At 45.1% G+C, this 8,421-nt stretch overlaps 1 long non-coding RNA gene across 2 annotated transcripts in view; it reads right to left on the reverse strand.

Annotated features, from left to right (window-relative positions):
• LOC102383608 overlaps nucleotides 1-8,421 on the reverse strand; it is a 59,780-nt gene that overhangs the window by 43,587 nt on the left and 7,772 nt on the right. For both annotated transcript variants that reach the window (XR_323437.1, XR_001357764.1), the window contains exon 3: nucleotides 2,754-2,856. This is a non-coding gene — a long non-coding RNA (uncharacterized LOC102383608). The remainder of the gene's footprint in view (nucleotides 1-2,753; nucleotides 2,857-8,421) is intronic.

Genomic DNA, 8,421 nt, shown 5'->3' on the forward strand with positions numbered 1-8,421 from the left:
TGCTGCCTGGCCTCAGATCAGGGGTTGGGTGTGCACAGGTGGCCAGTGACCATGTTAAGTTGGTCCGGCAGGCCTGGGGCCAAGCAGCTGCTGGCCTAGCCCTGCATCCCTACTTGCCTCCCTGGGGCTGGTGGGCTGCTAGGTGCCAGTTGCAGGCAGCCTGCCTCCCCCACCCCTTTCCAGGCCAGGACAAGCCAGGCTCCTGGCAGCACCTGCAGTTTCTTTATATTAACCTTATTATTTTTATATTCAACCTCTTTATAATTAGTCTTCTTTAATTTTAAGTCATTGCTAGTAAAATATGGTTCCTTACTTGTATGTAGAGAAGCAAGCAAGGGTCACATTGAATTTAGTATCAGTTACAGGATAGCCTGAGAGTTGTACTGAGGTGCACTCTCAAGACCCCTTTAAGCCATATATTAGCCACCTGGTTATTGGTTTAGGATGTGCATAGAGCATGAACAAGTGGGCATGAGTTGGCCAGAATATAGGATAGATATGGCATTAGGAACCTAAAAGTAGTGAGGATGTCATCAAAATGCCTTAGAGGTGAAACTGGTTCTAGGCCATTAAATCCACACTAAAGCCCTGTTCAGTTTTACAAATAAATGGGGAGGGACATGTATAATGTTTCTATATTGTCTATCTGTTTCCGTGCTGTGAGGTGAGTGGGGAGATGTTCGAAAATACAACTCTTTAAGATAGTTTTCCCTTAAATTAAGTGAAAGCACTTTTCTGGAAAATACTTTTAACTCTGTTTAGATGGCATAGAATCATAAAAATTAGAGTTGGAAGGGACTTCAGGAGGACATCTAGTCCAACCCACTGCTCAAAGCCAATCCCCTGTTCCAACCCCATTATATCATCCTAGCCAAGGCTTTGTCTACCTGGGTCTTAAAAATCTGTAAGGATGGAGATTCCACAATTTCTCTAGGTAACCTGTTCCAGTGCTTTACTACCCTTGTAGTGAGAGAGTTTTTCCTAATATCCACTCTAAACTTCCCTTGGTACAACTTTTGACCATTGTTTCTTGTTCTGTCATTTGCCACCACTGAGAACAGTCTAGCTCCATCTTCTATGGAGCCACCCTTCGCGTAGTTGAAGGCTACTATTAAATCGGCCCATAGTCGTCTCTTCTGCAGACGAAATAAGTCCAGTTTCCTCAGCCTCTCCTCAGAAATCATGTGTCTGATCATTCTAACCATTTTTGTTGCCCTCCACTGGACTCTCCAATTTATCTATATCCTTTCTGTAGTGCGGGGGCCCAAAACTGGACACAGTACTCCAGATGTGGCATCATCAGTGTTGAATAGAAGAGGGGAATAATAACTTCCCTTGATCTGCTGGTAACATTCCAGCCCACTATGCTGTTAGCTTCTTTCACAGCAAGGGCACACAGTTGGTTCATATTCAGCTTATTTCCCACTGTAAGACCAGGTCCTTTTCCGTAGAGCTGCTGCTTAGTTAGTCAGTCCCCAGCCTGTACCAGTGCATGGGACTCTTTCATCCTAAGTGCAGGACTTTGTATGTCTGGTTATTGAACTTCATGAAATTTCTTTTCGTCCCAGTCCTCCAATTTGTTGAGGTGTCTCTGAATCCTAGCCCTACTCTCCAGTGTATTCCCCCCAGCTTGGTGTCATCTGCAAACTTGCTGAGGGTGCACTCTATGCCATCTTCCAGGCCACTGATTAAAATATTAAACAAAACCAGTCCCAGATCTGACCCCTAGGACACTCCACTTGATACTGGCTGACAACTACACATGGAACCATTAATTACTATATCCTTTGAGCCCATTATCCAGTTTTCTATCCACCTTACAGTCGATTCATCCAACCCAGACTTCCTCAGCTTGCTTGAGAGATTGCTGTGGGAGACCATATCAAAAGCCTTGCTAAAGTCAAAGTATATCATGTCCATCACTCTCCCCAAATCTCCAGAGCTAGTCATCTCATCACAGAAGGCAATTAGATTTGACAGACGTGAATCCATGCTGACTGTACCTAATCACCTTCTTCTCCAAGTGCTTAGAAATTGATTCCTTGAGGACCTGCTCCTTAATTTTTCCAGAGAATGAGGTGAAGCTGACTGGTCTGTAGTTCCCCAGATCCTTCTTCTTCCCTTTCTTAAAGATGGGCACTATATTTGCCCTTTTCCAATAATCCAGGACCTCTCACAATTGTTATGAATTTTCAAAGATAAAGGCCAGTGGGCTTTGCAACCACATTGGCCAACTACCTCAGCACCCTCAGGTTTATCACATCTAGCCCTATGGATTTGTACTCATCCAGTTTTTCTAAATAGTTCCTAATATGTTGTTTCACCACTGTTGGCTGCTCAGTTCAGGCATTTGTCACCCTGACTGAAGTCTCAGTAGAGAAGCCATAAACCAGTTTTAGAAACTAATTTACACTTGCACTTAAATGCTTAGAAATGTCTGCTATATAAGAAATTTGATGCACATTGGTAGAGAAGCTAATGCTTGTTAGGTCAACTTATTGGCATTTAAACTAACCTAAAGAGTTTAAGAGCTGAAGTGAAGGCTTAAGACAGGCACTCACATACATCTTTTTTCTAATTACATGCAATGATGCAGATTAACTCATCAGTCTCAGAATCCAAACTCTGTTAGAAAACTTAGGTAAATATGAAACATATCTTCCTGGCATTGCCCCCCAAATCTTCCCAGACACACACCAGGGACACAGCCAATTTTCCCTAAAATTTATGAGCAAAAGCCATAGTGAACTTACCAAACTCAATGGAAAACTTTGGAGCTTTTCCTTTGGCTCATGACACTTCCTAGGCAATTTGGCTTGTGCTTCTTTCTAGGTAGCTGAAGATCCAGGTGAAATACTGAAATTGAAAAAAAAAAAAATAAAAGGAAAAAATATCAGTCGTTAAAATTCAGATCTGTAAATTTTTAGCAAAGTAGATATGAGAACTAAAAATAAAGTTTTTTTTTTTTTTTTTTTATAAGCATAAGTAACTATGAAATGGCCAAATTACCACACAACACTCAAAGATCAAATCAAGTTCCCATTTCTAACACAAAAATGTTAATAAAATATTCCTATATATCCTCCAATGAATTAATAAAACTTGGCTTGTAGCAGTAGCTAGCTACTTATATCTTCAGATTTATCAAAGTGGAAACCCATCTCCTTCATAAAATTATCAAGCACATTTCCATTAGAAGGTTTCTTTTATGCCCTTCAGCGTAGAATTAATAAGCTTCCTTATTAAAGAGCTAAGATCAACAAAATCAATATGTGTCTATCTCCCCCTATTCACTTCACATATGGAAGCTACTCTTTTAGTTCTACTCTTCAGTAGACTTTATCTGACTGAGTAATATCAAAGTTGATACAGTTTACCAATTTCTATTTAGCCTGGCTGCTGTTGTTATTGATGAAATTAACTTATCCTTTCTTTACCATATTTCAGGGGTTCCAAAGTTTTTATGCCACGGCCCAGCAAACCGCGGCCCAGCAGTCACAGCCAACTGTGGCTGGAATTTCCATCCAGAAGACTGGTAAAGATACCTCCAATCCCCGGGTATGGTGGTAGGCCAAACCCTGTACTGCCGTGGGCCCTGCAGAAGGAGCCATGGCCTCTTCGCTCAGCTCTGTGGGGCCACGGTTTGCTGGTCCGTGGCCACTTCTGGTTCGGCAGCCAATCATGCTGCAGACCGGCAGCCGACCCGCTGTGGCCCAGCACCGGGCTACAGCCCAAGGATTGAGAACCCCTGGCATCGTTTATACAAGAGGTAATTAGTGGGCAAATGCTTGGATTTAAAAACATGAAAAAAGGATTTGAGTAAATTAGTTTAAAATGCAAAATCATCCAAATTACAGTTCAGATGGAATTGTCCTGCATATTTATCGTGTAGCTATTAATATCATTACTATAAATAAAAGAAGCTATTTCATCCAAATTATAATAAACTTGGTTAAAGAAATTCATTTGCCAAATCCATTGTGATTTCAAGAAAAGACCATCAGCTTAATTAGGCCTTGATCCAATTCTTGTTCTATACTTCAGGAGGAATAGGATTAAGCCTTCATGAAATTTATTAAAGATTCATATTCAACACCAATGCACAAAGGGCATAATATTTTTTTAGCAATGAAAATATTCCTTTTTTTTTGTTTCCCACTATTAGTTTCAGATATAAAATATTGTTAAAAATATTTAGCATGCAACCTGAAACTAATGCATAAACATGTGTGCAGATTATCTTAACCACAGAAAAAGGTGGCTCAAAAGCTAGGAAAGAGCTCCATCTGCTGCTAGCCTTATGAGATCAATATGCAATCTTCAACTGCTCTTTGAAGTACTTGACTAAAAAAAATTTGTATTGCTGAATATTTCACTATTTCTATATCTTTTCGTCCTCTCTTCTTTCTGTCTTTCTGTTTGGCATCTTTCCTTGGGGCTTCCTGGTATCAATTACAATTGTTTTATACAATAAAAAGAAGCAAAATATTGCTCGAGTATTTCACAAATCTGACAAAAAAATGAAAGACATGAGTGCTTCATTACCTCTTCAGTATACCATGTCTGAAGCAGATTATTTCTAATGGTACAAAAACTAAAACTTCACATGACTGAAACCTAAAGCATATTAGTGTGTTTGGTATTCTGCATTTTATCAACTTGTCTGAGCTTTCCCCTTAGGTTTTCTGTGGCTAGGTCATAGAAGGCAAATTTTAGGCAATATAGAATTTAAATTGGTGAACAACAACTGTAGACTCTTTGCATTTAAATGACAATTTTTACACCTTATAAGTGACATTTTAACCATTTATGAACAGTTTGCAATTCTATTTTCCCCCACAGTGTAGGCATGGAAGCATGTAGCTAGACTGAGCATGTGCAGTAGATGACATGCTGTCCACACTGATGTACACATGGCCATTTTGGGACATGCTCCTGTGTCTAACTCCCAAAAATGTAGACAGCCAAAAACTCAGGACTGGTGCATGCTAGTTAGAGAAGGAGGAGAGCCTTCCCATATTTTAGTTTCAATATGAAAGTGGCTAGGGCACATGCCCAGGAAGCCAAAGATCCAACTTCCTGGCCCTCTCACCCAGAGCAGGCTTGAAGCTGCACTTCTCCAAGGCTAAGTACAGGCATTCAAGAAGCCTGAGGCAGAAGTGCTCTAGTTTTCAAGCTTTATTTTAAGTGCCCAGGGTCAGGTTGAGACAGAATACAACAGATATTAGCCGTTCTGTGGGGAGTGGCTCAGAGCCTGCCTGCATGGATGGAGCCTAGCAGGTGCAGGGAGCTCTCACATGCCTCTCAGCGTGCCCTGTGGGCTCCCTGGGCTGCTGAAGACTCCTGAGTAGAGCCAAACGTCTGAATCAACCACTATTTGGCTGCTGGGCACAAGCCACCATAGCCACAACCCCCTGCTGTCATGGCACCTGAGTTCTGTGTGTCCATGCCCCAGATGCCTGAGCTTTCTCTGAGTGTGTGTATGTGTGGCCTTGGAAACCTGGGTTTTGTGTGTATGTGTCCCCATATGCTTGGGGTGTGTGTGTGTGTGTGTGTGTGTGTGTGTGCGCACACACATCTGTCCTGGATGCCTGGATTCTGTGTTTGTCCGGGATGCCTGTATACCACCCCTCCACTGATGTTGGTGGCCCCAGTCCTGCACTGCATGGGTCCCTGAAGTCCTGGCTGACTAACCTTACACACATGGTCTCCCCAGATGAGTAGAGCCAGAGGGCTTTGAGTGTCCCTGCCCTGGTACCAGGCCATGGGTCTCCAGCCCCAGGTTCTTCTGCTCTCCAGCCCCAGTGCTGCCTACAACCCAGGATGGCTGGGCAACATCCCCCTTCCCTTTTCCCTCCCCAACCCCTCTCCAGGTGTACACACTGGGGTGCAGGGGAATGTGGTGTAAGGAAGAGACATGCCCAGTTTAATATGTTGTGGTTACTAAACTTTAACTGTGTTTAATAAAGAAAACCTGTTGAACATTGCCCGTGCCTCAGCTTTGTCCCTTCTCCCACTTAACGCAAAACAGCAAAGCTTTGAAGGGAGTGGGGGAGGTTTGAGAAAGGGCTGACGGAGCCTGGAAGGGGGTTTGCCCCAGGGAGAATGCAGCTGAGCCCAGAACTCAAAAAACATGACACCTTGGAGGGGAGGCACAGGGTAGGGGGCTTTTAACCTGACACCCTACTTTCAGGGGTCTGGAGTCCAGACTAAGGACTTCTCTGTTAGACCCCGACTCCATGTGGTGCCCAATGACCAGGGAGATGATGATCAAATTGCTCATGGATCCAGTTGCTCAGGGAGCAAGCAGGGAGCAAACACCAGGACACATTGCTAGCCAACAGCTTTATTCAAAATGGAGACAGCTTTGGACTAGCTCCCAAAAAAACCGGGGAGCCGCTGTGAACATTAGTTCTTTTCACATTTATACACCTTGGTTCATATTCATTAACATTTACTCCACCTTTGCCCCTCCTTTGTTCCACCCATATCTCCTCCTATCTCAAGCTTTGCCTCTGTTTACTGTTTACTTCATTAGTATGGGATTGCCTATGCATTTCATTCATTTACATGCCTTTTTGCTAAGTGCGCATGCTTAAGACTGTAAACCTGGCTTCTCTCGGTCACTTGTTATTTCTTTCTGACTCCAGCATCATCTCCAAGGTCTTGCCTCTGCTTTATCTCCTGATGATAGCTGGTGGGCTGCATCTTGTTCTCCTTACACAATGAATTATATATCCTTACAATACTACAACATTGTTAGAAAAATGCTTGCCTAAGCGCCTTGCAATGTTACTCCTAATATATCATTCTGCCTTGTGGTCAGCAGCTTTGCTGAGACACAAAGTAAAGCCTTTATTCAGCTGCAAATCCAGCACTTCCAAAGATCCAAATACAGTCATCCTAACACTCTCAATATAGGAACTGGACAGCTGAATGATTGTGGACCCAATGTCTGTCTGAGAGAGCTGTGGGCCAGGAGGTGGCTGCTGAACCAGAGTGAGCAGGGTGCAGGTTTGGAGGCATCACCACAGCAGGCACCAAGGACTCCTGGCTCTCCCACATGGGCCCCCTGGCCCCTTGGCTGCTGGGGCCATGCCTGTCCCTTCAAGAACCACAGATGCACAGACCGTGCCTGCGGGTCATGTCAGGCAGTTGACCCAAGATGGGGGACTGCTCGTCCCTGCCAAGGCTGCACTACTCCCCCACAGTGGGACTCAGAGCATGAGTGGGACCACCGGGAGTGGAAGAGCTCCCCAATGGGCCTCCTAGCTGGTGGGTAGACTAGCCAGGGCTGGGGGGCTCTGCTGTAAGCTGCCCCAGAAACCAGTTGGCCCTGGTGGGCCGTGCTCTCCTACTTTCTGAGAACTCCTGTGCCCCTTTGGGACTGGCCTGGAACTGCTTGAGGGTGACTGCCAGGTCTCGGGGGTAGTGAGGTAGGCCTGAAAGGGAGAGAGTGTCTTGATGGCCCCAATATTGGGTCTCAGACAGCCCGGAGCTGCTCCACTCCCCACTGTTGCTTCCCAGAGTGGGCCCTGCCAGATGGCTTCCTGCCTTCTTGGATCATGGGTTAGTGGCTCCCATGTGCCACATCTTCTGTCCTGGCTTACCCTCACCCTCAGCATCTCCCAGTCAGGGCACAGTGGGGACCATTCCGTCTCAGCTACTGTTTATGACCCCAAGCATAAACTCCTTATCTTGGTGCTATGACTCTCTCAGCTCTGCTTTGCTATGGGGTGTCTCCTCCAAACTGCAAGTGGCCGTCTGGGGCCACTGGTCATGCAACTTGCCAGCCTGGGTGTAAGCACCCCCCGGCCTGTCCATTTCCCCTATGCATGCCTCTGTTCATTCCTCATCCTGGTTCTGCAGCCTCTAGCCAGAGCGCAGAGGCTGTGACTGGAACGTGTAAAATCTTTTCCTAATTTTGCCAGTGCATCTCTCACATGCTGTGTAGGTGTTTGGCCACCCATTTGGGATCCACCATGCTGGCCGCTGCAAGTTGGCTTTCTGTGCACAGATGTATAGCCTGCAGACAAGGAGGAGGAGTTGCTTAGCCTTCAGGAGTTGAATTGAGAGGTTGGGGGCAGATCTGGGGCTGGGATGGGGCTGCAACTACAGGCAGGGAGTTGGGGGTTGCCCTAACTGGTCAATACAATGAGCACCTGTACTGTAAGAATTGGAATCAGTTGGCACCTATTGGATTTTACCCACAGATCAGATCAGAGGAGAGGGGGAAAAGTGCTGTTGGGCTGCTTGCCGGCCTGTCTAGGTTTGCAACCAGTGAGAGCTGAATGGCTGAGATAATGGTTCCTACATTGGCTTCCTTCCATCACTTGTGTCCCTTTCCTTGACTGGGAGGGAGAGAGGGAGGGAAGTCTGGGGTTTTTTTTTGACAAGGGGCCTTTTCTTGTCTCATTCCTG

Source organism: Alligator sinensis, unplaced genomic scaffold (genome assembly GCF_000455745.1).
Source record: "Alligator sinensis unplaced genomic scaffold, ASM45574v1 scaffold145_2, whole genome shotgun sequence".
Classification (NCBI taxonomy): domain Eukaryota; kingdom Metazoa; phylum Chordata; order Crocodylia; family Alligatoridae; genus Alligator; species Alligator sinensis.